Source organism: Brachyhypopomus gauderio, unplaced genomic scaffold (genome assembly GCF_052324685.1).
Source record: "Brachyhypopomus gauderio isolate BG-103 unplaced genomic scaffold, BGAUD_0.2 sc90, whole genome shotgun sequence".
Classification (NCBI taxonomy): domain Eukaryota; kingdom Metazoa; phylum Chordata; class Actinopteri; order Gymnotiformes; family Hypopomidae; genus Brachyhypopomus; species Brachyhypopomus gauderio.
The window spans coordinates 352,921-366,426 of NW_027506911.1; the positions used below are offsets into that span (position 1 = coordinate 352,921).

The 13,506-nt window shown below is 43.5% G+C and overlaps 18 non-coding genes across 18 annotated transcripts; 3 read left to right on the plus strand and 15 right to left on the minus strand.

The window, feature by feature from the left end:
- Window positions 1-215: 215 nt before the first annotated feature.
- On the minus strand, window positions 216-288 carry trnaf-gaa (transfer RNA phenylalanine (anticodon GAA)). Its single transcript has one exon. It is a non-coding gene; the product is annotated as a tRNA-Phe (tRNA).
- A 275-nt stretch (window positions 289-563) lies between these two features.
- On the plus strand, window positions 564-636 carry trnaa-ugc (transfer RNA alanine (anticodon UGC)). The gene has a single exon. It is a non-coding gene; the product is annotated as a tRNA-Ala (tRNA).
- Window positions 637-1,104: 468 nt separating this feature from the next.
- On the minus strand, window positions 1,105-1,177 carry trnaf-gaa (transfer RNA phenylalanine (anticodon GAA)). The gene has a single exon. It is a non-coding gene; the product is annotated as a tRNA-Phe (tRNA).
- An 816-nt stretch (window positions 1,178-1,993) lies between these two features.
- Window positions 1,994-2,066, minus strand: trnaf-gaa (transfer RNA phenylalanine (anticodon GAA)). Its single transcript has one exon. It is a non-coding gene; the product is annotated as a tRNA-Phe (tRNA).
- An 816-nt stretch (window positions 2,067-2,882) lies between these two features.
- On the minus strand, window positions 2,883-2,955 carry trnaf-gaa (transfer RNA phenylalanine (anticodon GAA)). Its single transcript has one exon. It is a non-coding gene; the product is annotated as a tRNA-Phe (tRNA).
- Window positions 2,956-3,771: 816 nt separating this feature from the next.
- On the minus strand, window positions 3,772-3,844 carry trnaf-gaa (transfer RNA phenylalanine (anticodon GAA)). The gene has a single exon. It is a non-coding gene; the product is annotated as a tRNA-Phe (tRNA).
- Window positions 3,845-4,660: 816 nt separating this feature from the next.
- On the minus strand, window positions 4,661-4,733 carry trnaf-gaa (transfer RNA phenylalanine (anticodon GAA)). Its single transcript has one exon. It is a non-coding gene; the product is annotated as a tRNA-Phe (tRNA).
- Window positions 4,734-5,549: 816 nt separating this feature from the next.
- Window positions 5,550-5,622, minus strand: trnaf-gaa (transfer RNA phenylalanine (anticodon GAA)). Its single transcript has one exon. It is a non-coding gene; the product is annotated as a tRNA-Phe (tRNA).
- An 816-nt stretch (window positions 5,623-6,438) lies between these two features.
- Window positions 6,439-6,511, minus strand: trnaf-gaa (transfer RNA phenylalanine (anticodon GAA)). The gene has a single exon. It is a non-coding gene; the product is annotated as a tRNA-Phe (tRNA).
- Window positions 6,512-7,327: 816 nt separating this feature from the next.
- On the minus strand, window positions 7,328-7,400 carry trnaf-gaa (transfer RNA phenylalanine (anticodon GAA)). Its single transcript has one exon. It is a non-coding gene; the product is annotated as a tRNA-Phe (tRNA).
- Window positions 7,401-8,216: 816 nt separating this feature from the next.
- Window positions 8,217-8,289, minus strand: trnaf-gaa (transfer RNA phenylalanine (anticodon GAA)). The gene has a single exon. It is a non-coding gene; the product is annotated as a tRNA-Phe (tRNA).
- A 275-nt stretch (window positions 8,290-8,564) lies between these two features.
- trnaa-ugc (transfer RNA alanine (anticodon UGC)) lies at window positions 8,565-8,637 on the plus strand. Its single transcript has one exon. It is a non-coding gene; the product is annotated as a tRNA-Ala (tRNA).
- A 468-nt stretch (window positions 8,638-9,105) lies between these two features.
- trnaf-gaa (transfer RNA phenylalanine (anticodon GAA)) lies at window positions 9,106-9,178 on the minus strand. The gene has a single exon. It is a non-coding gene; the product is annotated as a tRNA-Phe (tRNA).
- Window positions 9,179-9,994: 816 nt separating this feature from the next.
- On the minus strand, window positions 9,995-10,067 carry trnaf-gaa (transfer RNA phenylalanine (anticodon GAA)). The gene has a single exon. It is a non-coding gene; the product is annotated as a tRNA-Phe (tRNA).
- An 816-nt stretch (window positions 10,068-10,883) lies between these two features.
- On the minus strand, window positions 10,884-10,956 carry trnaf-gaa (transfer RNA phenylalanine (anticodon GAA)). Its single transcript has one exon. It is a non-coding gene; the product is annotated as a tRNA-Phe (tRNA).
- Window positions 10,957-11,772: 816 nt separating this feature from the next.
- Window positions 11,773-11,845, minus strand: trnaf-gaa (transfer RNA phenylalanine (anticodon GAA)). Its single transcript has one exon. It is a non-coding gene; the product is annotated as a tRNA-Phe (tRNA).
- An 816-nt stretch (window positions 11,846-12,661) lies between these two features.
- On the minus strand, window positions 12,662-12,734 carry trnaf-gaa (transfer RNA phenylalanine (anticodon GAA)). The gene has a single exon. It is a non-coding gene; the product is annotated as a tRNA-Phe (tRNA).
- A 275-nt stretch (window positions 12,735-13,009) lies between these two features.
- Window positions 13,010-13,082, plus strand: trnaa-ugc (transfer RNA alanine (anticodon UGC)). The gene has a single exon. It is a non-coding gene; the product is annotated as a tRNA-Ala (tRNA).
- Window positions 13,083-13,506: the final 424 nt, after the last annotated feature.

The window sequence follows — 13,506 nt, forward strand, 5'->3', positions numbered from 1 at the left end:
TGGACAACGCGTACATGCAAGTTGACACCTACACATTTCCTTCTCCAAATGCTTTATCAGCAGATGAATTGAACATCTAGAGTCTCGAGTTCTGACAATCCCACTGTGAAATCTCACAACAAAACATCAAACAGTTTATGTCTGTTTATAATTTTTCAACAGAATGCACAGGTCATTCAAAAGCTGAGGCTTTCCGCCTAGCTAGGTCGAGTTCATGCCGAAACCCGGGATCGAACCAGGGACCTTTAGATCTTCAGTCTAACGCTCTCCCAACTGAGCTATTTCGGCAAGCTGCAGATAAACCACGTCGAGATGCAAACGAAACTTTATCAACGACTGTTACCTTTCCTTAGGTTCTTGCAACATGCTTTCACAGCGTAACGGTTTCGGCACAGTGAAATTCACGGACAGGTACGGCAAGACCTAATTTGGCAATGTTTATCATGATGCCAACATGAGAAAACCTTGTGGGTCAATGCTGGATTCGGTATTATTTCCTAGTCGGGCTGAGCTGATCCGTAAGCTTTCCTTAAAACTCCAATCAAAAGAATAAACTCTTGAGAGGGGGATTAGCTCAAGTGGTAGAGCGCTCGCTTTGCATGCGAGAGGTAGTGGGATCGATGCCCACATTCTCCAAAGCTCTCTTACTGACTCCTTGCTTGCTTACGATAAGCATGAAGCAGCCAGCTTTAGTCTTAAGGGAATAATTTCATGACCTTCAAAGGTCTCTTAGAACATGGTCACTTTGGATTCCTCCAGCAAACAGTTGACATCTTTGCCACATCTCTTTTTACTTTTGGACAAAGGCTGTCCATAAGCCGAAGGAAGCAGAGGAAAGTCCAATTCAGTCAAAACTTAAGCATGTCGTGAAGTGGTACACCTATGCTTTTGGACAACGCGTACATGCAAGTTGACACCTACACATTTCCTTCTCCAAATGCTTTATCAGCAGATGAAATGAACATCTAGAGTCTCGAGTTCTGACAATCCCACTGTGAAATCTCACAACAAAACATCAAACAGTTTATGTCTGTTTATAATTTTTCAACAGAATGCACAGGTCATTCAAACGCTGAGGCTTTCCACCTAGCTAGGTCGAATTCATGCCGAAACCCGGGATCGAACCAGGGACCTTTAGATCTTCAGTCTAACGCTCTCCCAACTGAGCTATTTCGGCAAGCTGCAGATAAACCACGTCGAGATGCAAACGAAAATTTATCAACGACTGTTACCTTTCCTTAGGTTCTTGCAACATGCTTTCACAGCGTAACGGTTTCGGCACAGTGAAATTCACGGACAGGTATGGCAGGACCTAATTTGGCAATGTTTATCATGATGCCAACATGAGAAAACCTTGTGGGTCAATGCTGGATTCGGTATTATTTCCTATTCGGGCTGAGCTGATCCGTAAGCTTTCCTTAAAACTCCAATCAAAAGGATAAACTCTTGAGAGGGGGATTAGCTCAAGTGGTAGAGCGCTAGCTTTGCATGCGAGAGGTAGTGGGATCGATGCCCACATTCTCCAAAGCTCTCTTACTGACTCCTTGCTTGCTTACGATAAGCATGAAGCAGCCAGCTCTAGTCTTAAGGGAATCATTTCATGACCTTCAAAGGTCTCTTAGAACATGGTCACTTTGGATTCCTCCAGCAAACAGTTGACATCTTTGCCACATCTCTTTTTACTTTTGGACAAAGACTGTCCATAAGCCGAAGGAAGCAGAGGAAAGTCCAATTCAGTCAAAACTTAAGCATGTCGTGAAGTGGTACACCTATGCTTTTGGACAACGCGTACATGCAAGTTGACACCTACACATTTCCTTCTCCAAATGCTTTATCAGCAGATGAATTGAACATCTAGAGTCTCGAGTTCTGACAATCCCACTGTGAAATCTCACAACAAAACATCAAACAGTTTATGTCTGTTTATAATTTTTCAACAGAATGCACAGGTCATTCAAAAGCTGAGGCTTTCCACCTAGCTAGGTCGAATTCATGCCGAAACCCGGGATCGAACCAGGGACCTTTAGATCTTCAGTCTAACGCTCTCCCAACTGAGCTATTTCGGCAAGCTGCAGATAAACCACGTCGAGATGCAAACGAAAATTTATCAACGACTGTTACCTTTCCTTAGGTTCTTGCAACATGCTTTCACAGCGTAACGGTTTCGGCACAGTGAAATTCACGGACAGGTATGGCAAGACCTAATTTGGCAATGTTTATCATGATGCCAACATGAGAAAACCTTGTGGGTCAATGCTGGATTCGGTATTATTTCCTAGTCGGGCTGAGCTGATCCGTAAGCTTTCCTTAAAACTCCAATCAAAAGGATAAACTCTTGAGAGGGGGATTAGCTCAAGTGGTAGAGCGCTAGCTTTGCATGCGAGAGGTAGTGGGATCGATGCCCACATTCTCCAAAGCTCTCTTACTGACTCCTTGCTTGCTTACGATAAGCATGAAGCAGCCAGCTCTAGTCTTAAGGGAATCATTTCATGACCTTCAAAGGTCTCTTAGAACATGGTCACTTTGGATTCCTCCAGCAAACAGTTGACATCTTTGCCACATCTCTTTTTACTTTTGGACAAAGGCTGTCCATAAGCCGAAGGAAGCAGAGGAAAGTCCAATTCAGTCAAAACTTAAGCATGTCGTGAAGTGGTACACCTATGCTTTTGGACAACGCGTACATGCAAGTTGACACCTACACATTTCCTTCTCCAAATGCTTTATCAGCAGATGAAATGAACATCTAGAGTCTCGAGTTCTGACAATCCCACTGTGAAATCTCACAACAAAACATCAAACAGTTTATGTCTGTTTATAATTTTTCAACAGAATGCCCAGGTCATTCAAACGCTGAGGCTTTCCACCTAGCTAGGTCGAATTCATGCCGAAACCCAGGATCGAACCAGGGACCTTTAGATCTTCAGTCTAACGCTCTCCCAACTGAGCTATTTCGGCAAGCTGCAGATAAACCACGTCGAGATGCAAACGAAAATTTATCAACGACTGTTACCTTTCCTTAGGTTCTTGCAACATGCTTTCACAGCGTAACGGTTTCGGCACAGTGAAATTCACGGACAGGTATGGCAGGACCTAATTTGGCAATGTTTATCATGATGCCAACATGAGAAAACCTTGTGGGTCAATGCTGGATTCGGTATTATTTCCTAGTCGGGCTGAGCTGATCCGTAAGCTTTCCTTAAAACTCCAATCAAAAGGATAAACTCTTGAGAGGGGGATTAGCTCAAGTGGTAGAGCGCTAGCTTTGCATGCGAGAGGTAGTGGGATCGATGCCCACATTCTCCAAAGCTCTCTTACTGACTCCTTGCTTGCTTACGATAAGCATGAAGCAGCCAGCTCTAGTCTTAAGGGAATCATTTCATGACCTTCAAAGGTCTCTTAGAACATGGTCACTTTGGATTCCTCCAGCAAACAGTTGACATCTTTGCCACATCTCTTTTTACTTTTGGACAAAGACTGTCCATAAGCCGAAGGAAGCAGAGGAAAGTCCAATTCAGTCAAAACTTAAGCATGTCGTGAAGTGGTACACCTATGCTTTTGGACAACGCGTACATGCAAGTTGACACCTACACATTTCCTTCTCCAAATGCTTTATCAGCAGATGAATTGAACATCTAGAGTCTCGAGTTCTGACAATCCCACTGTGAAATCTCACAACAAAACATCAAACAGTTTATGTCTGTTTATAATTTTTCAACAGAATGCACAGGTCATTCAAAAGCTGAGGCTTTCCACCTAGCTAGGTCGAATTCATGCCGAAACCCGGGATCGAACCAGGGACCTTTAGATCTTCAGTCTAACGCTCTCCCAACTGAGCTATTTCGGCAAGCTGCAGATAAACCACGTCGAGATGCAAACGAAAATTTATCAACGACTGTTACCTTTCCTTAGGTTCTTGCAACATGCTTTCACAGCGTAACGGTTTCGGCACAGTGAAATTCACGGACAGGTATGGCAAGACCTAATTTAGCAATGTTTATCATGATGCCAACATGAGAAAACCTTGTGGGTCAATGCTGGATTTGGTATTATTTCCTAGTCGGGCTGAGCTGATCCGTAAGCTTTCCTTAAAACTCCAATCAAAAGGATAAACTCTTGAGAGGGGGATTGGCTCAAGTGGTAGAGCGCTAGCTTTGCATGCGAGAGGTAGTGGGATCGATGCCCACATTCTCCAAAGCTCTCTTACTGACTCCTTGCTTGCTTACGATAAGCATGAATCAGCCAGCTCTAGTCTTAAGGGAATCATTTCATGACCTTCAAAGGTCTCTTAGAACATGGTCACTTTGGATTCCTCCAGCAAACAGTTGACATCTTTGCCACATCTCTTTTTACTTTTGGACAAAGACTGTCCATAAGCCGAAGGAAGCAGAGGAAAGTCCAATTCAGTCAAAACTTAAGCATGTCGTGAAGTGGTACACCTATGCTTTTGGACAACGCGTACATGCAAGTTGACACCTACACATTTCCTTCTCCAAATGCTTTATCAGCAGATGAATTGAACATCTAGAGTCTCGAGTTCTGACAATCCCACTGTGAAATCTCACAACAAAACATCAAACAGTTTATGTCTGTTTATAATTTTTCAACAGAATGCACAGGTCATTCAAAAGCTGAGGCTTTCCGCCTAGCTAGGTCGAGTTCATGCCGAAACCCGGGATCGAACCAGGGACCTTTAGATCTTCAGTCTAACGCTCTCCCAACTGAGCTATTTCGGCAAGCTGCAGATAAACCACGTCGAGATGCAAACGAAACTTTATCAACGACTGTTACCTTTCCTTAGGTTCTTGCAACATGCTTTCACAGCGTAACGGTTTCGGCACAGTGAAATTCACGGACAGGTACGGCAAGACCTAATTTGGCAATGTTTATCATGATGCCAACATGAGAAAACCTTGTGGGTCAATGCTGGATTCGGTATTATTTCCTATGCGGGCTGAGCTGATCCGTAAGCTTTCCTTAAAACTCCAATCAAAAGGATAAACTCTTGAGAGGGGGATTAGCTCAAGTGGTAGAGCGCTAGCTTTGCATGCGAGAGTTAGTGGGATCGATGCCCACATTCTCCAAAGCTCTCTTACTGACTCCTTGCTTGCTTACGATAAGCATGAAGCAGCCAGCTCTAGTCTTAAGGGAATCATTTCATGACCTTCAAAGGTCTCTTAGAACATGGTTACTTTGGATTCCTCCAGCAAACAGTTGACATCTTTGCCACATCTCTTTTTACTTTTGGACAAAGACTGTCCATAAGCCGAAGGTAGCAGAGGAAAGTCCAATTCAGTCAAAACTTAAGCATGTCGTGAAGTGGTACACCTATGCTTTTGGACAACGCGTACATGCAAGTTGACACCTACACATTTCCTTCTCCAAATGCTTTATCAGCAGATGAATTGAACATCTAGAGTCTCGAGTTCTGACAATCCCACTGTGAAATCTCACAACAAAACATCAAACAGTTTATGTCTGTTTATAATTTTTCAACAGAATGCACAGGTCATTCAAAAGCTGAGGCTTTCCACCTAGCTAGGTCGAATTCATGCCGAAACCCGGGATCGCACCAGGGACCTTTAGATCTTCAGTCTAACGCTCTCCCAACTGAGCTATTTCGGCAAGCTGCAGATAAACCACGTCGAGATGCAAACGAAAATTTATCAACGACTGTTACCTTTCCTTAGGTTCTTGCAACATGCTTTCACAGCGTAACGGTTTCGGCACAGTGAAATTCACGGACAGGTATGGCAAGACCTAATTTGGCAATGTTTATCATGATGCCAACATGAGAAAACCTTGTGGGTCAATGCTGGATTCGGTATTATTTCCTAGTCGGGCTGAGCTGATCCGTAAGCTTTCCTTAAAACTCCAATCAAAAGGATAAACTCTTGAGAGGGGGATTAGCTCAAGTGGTAGAGCGCTAGCTTTGCATGCGAGAGGTAGTGGGATCGATGCCCACATTCTCCAAAGCTCTCTTACTGACTCCTTGCTTGCTTACGATAAGCATGAAGCAGCCAGCTCTAGTCTTAAGGGAATCATTTCATGACCTTCAAAGGTCTCTTAGAACATGGTCACTTTGGATTCCTCCAGCAAACAGTTGACATCTTTGCCACATCTCTTTTTACTTTTGGACAAAGACTGTCCATAAGCCGAAGGTAGCAGAGGAAAGTCCAATTCAGTCAAAACTTAAGCATGTCGTGAAGTGGTACACCTATGCTTTTGGACAACGCGTACATGCAAGTTGACACCTACACATTTCCTTCTCCAAATGCTTTATCAGCAGATGAATTGAACATCTAGAGTCTCGAGTTCTGACAATCCCACTGTGAAATCTCACAACAAAACATCAAACAGTTTATGTCTGTTTATAATTTTTCAACAGAATGCACAGGTCATTCAAAAGCTGAGGCTTTCAGCCTAGCTAGGTCGAGTTCATGCCGAAACCCGGGATAGAACCAGGGACCTTTAGATCTTCAGTCTAACGCTCTCCCAACTGAGCTATTCCTGCAAGCTGCAGATAAACCACGTCGAGATGCAAACGAAACTTTATCAACGACTGTTACCTTTCCTTAGGTTCTTGCAACATGCTTTCACAGCGTAACGGTTTCGGCACAGTGAAATTCACGGACAGGTACAGCAAGACCTAATTTGGCAATGTTTATCATGATGCCAACATGAGAAAACCTTGTGGGTCAATGCTGGATTCGGTATTATTTCCTAGTCGGGCTGAGCTGATCCGTAAGCTTTCCTTAAAACTCCAATCAAAAGAATAAACTCTTGAGAGGGGGATTAGCTCAAGTGGTAGAGTGCTAGCTTTGCATGCGAGAGGTAGTGGGATCGATGCCCACATTCTCCAAAGCTCTCTTACTGACTCCTTGCTTGCTTACGATAAGCATGAAGCAGCCAGCTCTAGTCTTAAGGGAATCATTTCATGACCTTCAAAGGTCTCTTAGAACATGGTCACTTTGGATTCCTCCAGCAAACAGTTGACATCTTTGCCACATCTCTTTTTACTTTTGGACAAAGACTGTCCATAAGCCGAAGGAAGCAGAGGAAAGTCCAATTCAGTCAAAACTTAAGCATGTCGTGAAGTGGTACACCTATGCTTTTAGACAACGCGTACATGCAAGTTGACACCTACACATTTCCTTCTCCAAATGCTTTATCAGCAGATGAATTGAACATCTAGAGTCTCGAGTTCTGACAATCCCACTGTGAAATCTCACAACAAAACATCAAACAGTTTATGTCTGTTTATAATTTTTCAACAGAATGCACAGGTCATTCAAAAGCTGAGGCTTTCCGCCTAGCTAGGTCGAGTTCATGCCGAAACCCGGGATCGAACCAGGGACCTTTAGATCTTCAGTCTAACGCTCTCCCAACTGAGCTATTTCGGCAAGCTGCAGATAAACCACGTCGAGATGCAAACGAAACTTTATCAACGACTGTTACCTTTCCTTAGGTTCTTGCAACATGCTTTCACAGCGTAACGGTTTCGGCACAGTGAAATTCACGGACAGGTACGGCAAGACCTAATTTGGCAATGTTTATCATGATGCCAACATGAGAAAACCTTGTGGGTCAATGCTGGATTCGGTATTATTTCCTAGTCGGGCTGAGCTGATCCGTAAGCTTTCCTTAAAACTCCAATCAAAAGGATAAACTCTTGAGAGGGGGATTAGCTCAAGTGGTAGAGCGCTAGCTTTGCATGCGAGAGGTAGTGGGATCGATGCCCACATTCTCCAAAGCTCTCTTACTGACTCCTTGCTTGCTTACGATAAGCATGAAGCAGCCAGCTCTAGTCTTAAGGGAATCATTTCATGACCTTCAAAGGTCTCTTAGAACATGGTCACTTTGGATTCCTCCAGCAAACAGTTGACATCTTTGCCACATCTCTTTTTACTTTTGGACAAAGACTGTCCATAAGCCGAAGGTAGCAGAGGAAAGTCCAATTCAGTCAAAACTTAAGCATGTCGTGAAGTGGTACACCTATGCTTTTGGACAACGCGTACATGCAAGTTGACACCTACACATTTCCTTCTCCAAATGCTTTATCAGCAGATGAATTGAACATCTAGAGTCTCGAGTTCTGACAATCCCACTGTGAAATCTCACAACAAAACATCAAACAGTTTATGTCTGTTTATAATTTTTCAACAGAATGCACAGGTCATTCAAAAGCTGAGGCTTTCAGCCTAGCTAGGTCGAGTTCATGCCGAAACCCGGGATAGAACCAGGGACCTTTAGATCTTCAGTCTAACGCTCTCCCAACTGAGCTATTCCTGCAAGCTGCAGATAAACCACGTCGAGATGCAAACGAAACTTTATCAACGACTGTTACCTTTCCTTAGGTTCTTGCAACATGCTTTCACAGCGTAACGGTTTCGGCACAGTGAAATTCACGGACAGGTACAGCAAGACCTAATTTGGCAATGTTTATCATGATGCCAACATGAGAAAACCTTGTGGGTCAATGCTGGATTCGGTATTATTTCCTAGTCGGGCTGAGCTGATCCGTAAGCTTTCCTTAAAACTCCAATCAAAAGAATAAACTCTTGAGAGGGGGATTAGCTCAAGTGGTAGAGCGCTCGCTTTGCATGCGAGAGGTAGTGGGATCGATGCCCACATTCTCCAAAGCTCTCTTACTGACTCCTTGCTTGCTTACGATAAGCATGAAGCAGCCAGCTTTAGTCTTAAGGGAATAATTTCATGACCTTCAAAGGTCTCTTAGAACATGGTCACTTTGGATTCCTCCAGCAAACAGTTGACATCTTTGCCACATCTCTTTTTACTTTTGGACAAAGGCTGTCCATAAGCCGAAGGAAGCAGAGGAAAGTCCAATTCAGTCAAAACTTAAGCATGTCGTGAAGTGGTACACCTATGCTTTTGGACAACGCGTACATGCAAGTTGACACCTACACATTTCCTTCTCCAAATGCTTTATCAGCAGATGAATTGAACATCTAGAGTCTCGAGTTCTGACAATCCCACTGTGAAATCTCACAACAAAACATCAAACAGTTTATGTCTGTTTATAATTTTTCAACAGAATGCACAGGTCATTCAAACGCTGAGGCTTTCCACCTAGCTAGGTCGAATTCATGCCAAAACCCGGGATCGAACCAGGGACCTTTAGATCTTCAGTCTAACGCTCTCCCAACTGAGCTATTTCGGCAAGCTGCAGATAAACCACGTCGAGATGCAAACGAAAATTTATCAGCGACTGTTACCTATCCTTAGGTTCTTGCAACATGCTTTCACAGCGTAACGGTTTCGGCACAGTGAAATTCACGGACAGGTATGGCAAGACCTAATTTGGCAATGTTTATCATGATGCCAACATGAGAAAACCTTGTGGGTCAATGCTGGATTCGGTATTATTTCCTAGTCGGGCTGAGCTGATCCGTAAGCTTTCCTTAAAACTCCAATCAAAAGGATAAACTCTTGAGAGGGGGATTAGCTCAAGTGGTAGAGCGCTAGCTTTGCATGCGAGAGGTAGTGGGATCGATGCCCACATTCTCCAAAGCTCTCTTACTGACTCCTTGCTTGCTTACGATAAGCATGAAGCAGCCAGCTCTAGTCTTAAGGGAATCATTTCATGACCTTCAAAGGTCTCTTAGAACATGGTCACTTTGGATTCCTCCAGCAAACAGTTGACATCTTTGCCACATCTCTTTTTACTTTTGGACAAAGACTGTCCATAAGCCGAAGGAAGCAGAGGAAAGTCCAATTCAGTCAAAACTTAAGCATGTCGTGAAGTGGTACACCTATGCTTTTGGACAACGCGTACATGCAAGTTGACACCTACACATTTCCTTCTCCAAATGCTTTATCAGCAGATGAATTGAACATCTAGAGTCTCGAGTTCTGACAATCCCACTGTGAAATCTCACAACAAAACATCAAACAGTTTATGTCTGTTTATAATTTTTCAACAGAATGCACAGGTCATTCAAAAGCTGAGGCTTTCCACCTAGCTAGGTCGAATTCATGCCGAAACCCAGGATCAAACCAGGGACCTTTAGATCTTCAGTCTAACGCTCTCCCAACTGAGCTATTTCGGCAAACTGCAGATAAACCACGTCGAGATGCAAACGAAACTTTATCAACGACTGTTACCTTTCCTTAGGTTCTTGCAACATGCTTTCACAGCGTAACGGTTTCGGCACAGTGAAATTCACGGACAGGTACAGCAAGACCTAATTTGGCAATGTTTATCATGATGCCAACATGAGAAAACCTTGTGGGTCAATGCTGGATTCGGTATTATTTCCTAGTCGGGCTGAGCTGATCCGTAAGCTTTCCTTAAAACTCCAATCAAAAGGATAAACTCTTGAGAGGGGGATTAGCTCAAGTGGTAGAGCGCTAGCTTTGCATGCGAGAGGTAGTGGGATTGATGCCCACATTCTCCAAAGCTCTCTTACTGACTCCTTGCTTGCTTACGATAAGCATGAAGCAGCCAGCTCTAGTCTTAAGGGAATCATTTCATGACCTTCAAAGGTCTCTTAGAACATGGTCACTTTGGATTCCTCCAGCAAACAGTTGACATCTTTGCCACATCTCTTTTTACTTTTGGACAAAGACTGTCCATAAGCCGAAGGAAGCAGAGGAAAGTCCAATTCAGTCAAAACTTAAGCATGTCGTGAAGTGGTACACCTATGCTTTTGGACAACGCGTACATGCAAGTTGACACCTACACATTTCCTTCTCCAAATGCTTTATCAGCAGATGAATTGAACATCTAGAGTCTCGAGTTCTGACAATCCCACTGTGAAATCTCACAACAAAACATCAAACAGTTTATGTCTGTTTATAATTTTTCAACAGAATGCACAGGTCATTCAAAAGCTGAGGCTTTCCACCTAGCTAGGTCGAATTCATGCCGAAACCCGGGATCGAACCAGGGACCTTTAGATCTTCAGTCTAACGCTCTCCCAACTGAGCTATTTCGGCAAGCTGCAGATAAACCACGTCGAGATGCAAACGAAAATTTATCAACGACTGTTACCTTTCCTTAGGTTCTTGCAACATGCTTTCACAGCGTAACGGTTTCGGCACAGTGAAATTCACGGACAGGTATGGCAAGACCTAATTTGGCAATGTTTATCATGATGCCAACATGAGAAAACCTTGTGGGTCAATGCTGGATTCGGTATTATTTCCTAGTCGGGCTGAGCTGATCCGTAAGCTTTCCTTAAAACTCCAATCAAAAGGATAAACTCTTGAGAGGGGGATTAGCTCAAGTGGTAGAGCGCTAGCTTTGCATGCGAGAGGTAGTGGGATCGATGCCCACATTCTCCAAAGCTCTCTTACTGACTCCTTGCTTGCTTACGATAAGCATGAAGCAGCCAGCTCTAGTCTTAAGGGAATCATTTCATGACCTTCAAAGATCTCTTAGAACATGGTCACTTTGGATTCCTCCAGCAAACAGTTGACATCTTTGCCACATCTCTTTTTACTTTTGGACAAAGACTGTCCATAAGCCGAAGGAAGCAGAGGAAAGTCCAATTCAGTCAAAACTTAAGCATGTCGTGAAGTGGTACACCTATGCTTTTGGACAACGCGTACATGCAAGTTGACACCTACACATTTCCTTCTCCAAATGCTTTATCAGCAGATGAATTGAACATCTAGAGTCTCGAGTTCTGACAATCCCACTGTGAAATCTCACAACAAAACATCAAACAGTTTATGTCTGTTTATAATTTTTCAACAGAATGCACAGGTCATTCAAAAGCTGAGGCTTTCCACCTAGCTAGGTCGAATTCATGCCGAAACCCGGGATCGAACCAGGGACCTTTAGATCTTCAGTCTAACGCTCTCCCAACTGAGCTATTTCGGCAAGCTGCAGATAAACCACGTCGAGATGCAAACGAAAATTTATCAACGACTGTTACCTTTCCTTAGGTTCTTGCAACATGCTTTCACAGCGTAACGGTTTCGGCACAGTGAAATTCACGGACAGGTATGGCAAGACCTAATTTAGCAATGTTTATCATGATGCCAACATGAGAAAACCTTGTGGGTCAATGCTGGATTTGGTATTATTTCCTAGTCGGGCTGAGCTGATCCGTAAGCTTTCCTTAAAACTCCAATCAAAAGGATAAACTCTTGAGAGGGGGATTGGCTCAAGTGGTAGAGCGCTAGCTTTGCATGCGAGAGGTAGTGGGATCGATGCCCACATTCTCCAAAGCTCTCTTACTGACTCCTTGCTTGCTTACGATAAGCATGAAGCAGCCAGCTCTAGTCTTAAGGGAATCATTTCATGACCTTCAAAGGTCTCTTAGAACATGGTCACTTTGGATTCCTCCAGCAAACAGTTGACATCTTTGCCACATCTCTTTTTACTTTTGGACAAAGACTGTCCATAAGCCGAAGGAAGCAGAGGAAAGTCCAATTCAGTCAAAACTTAAGCATGTCGTGAAGTGGTACACCTATGCTTTTGGACAACGCGTACATGCAAGTTGACACCTACACATTTCCTTCTCCAAATGCTTTATCAGCAGATGAATTGAACATCTAGAGTCTCGAGTTCTGACAATCCCACTGTGAAATCTCACAACAAAACATCAAACAGTTTATGTCTGTTTATAATTTTTCAACAGAATGCACAGGTCATTCAAAAGCTGAGGCTTTCCGCCTAGCTAGGTCGAGTTCATGCCGAAACCCGGGATCGAACCAGGGACCTTTAGATCTTCAGTCTAACGCTCTCCCAACTGAGCTATTTCGGCAAGCTGCAGATAAACCACGTCGAGATGCAAACGAAACTTTATCAACGACTGTTACCTTTCCTTAGGTTCTTGCAACATGCTTTCACAGCGTAACGGTTTCGGCACAGTGAAATTCACGGACAGGTACAGCAAGACCTAATTTGGCAATGTTTATCATGATGCCAACATGAGAAAACCTTGTGGGTCAATGCTGGATTCGGTATTATTTCCTAGTCGGGCTGAGCTGATCCGTAAGCTTTCCTTAAAACTCCAATCAAAAGAATAAACTCTTGAGAGGGGGATTAGCTCAAGTGGTAGAGCGCTCGCTTTGCATGCGAGAGGTAGTGGGATCGATGCCCACATTCTCCAAAGCTCTCTTACTGACTCCTTGCTTGCTTACGATAAGCATGAAGCAGCCAGCTTTAGTCTTAAGGGAATAATTTCATGACCTTCAAAGGTCTCTTAGAACATGGTCACTTTGGATTCCTCCAGCAAACAGTTGACATCTTTGCCACATCTCTTTTTACTTTTGGACAAAGGCTGTCCATAAGCCGAAGGAAGCAGAGGAAAGTCCAATTCAGTCAAAACTTAAGCATGTCGTGAAGTGGTACACCTATGCTTTTGGACAACGCGTACATGCAAGTTGACACCTACACATTTCCTTCTCCAAATGCTTTATCAGCAGATGAATTGAACATCTAGAGTCTCGAGTTCTGACAATCCCACTGTGAACTCTCACAACAAAACATCAAACAGTTTATGTCTGTTTATAATTTTTCAACAGAATGCACAG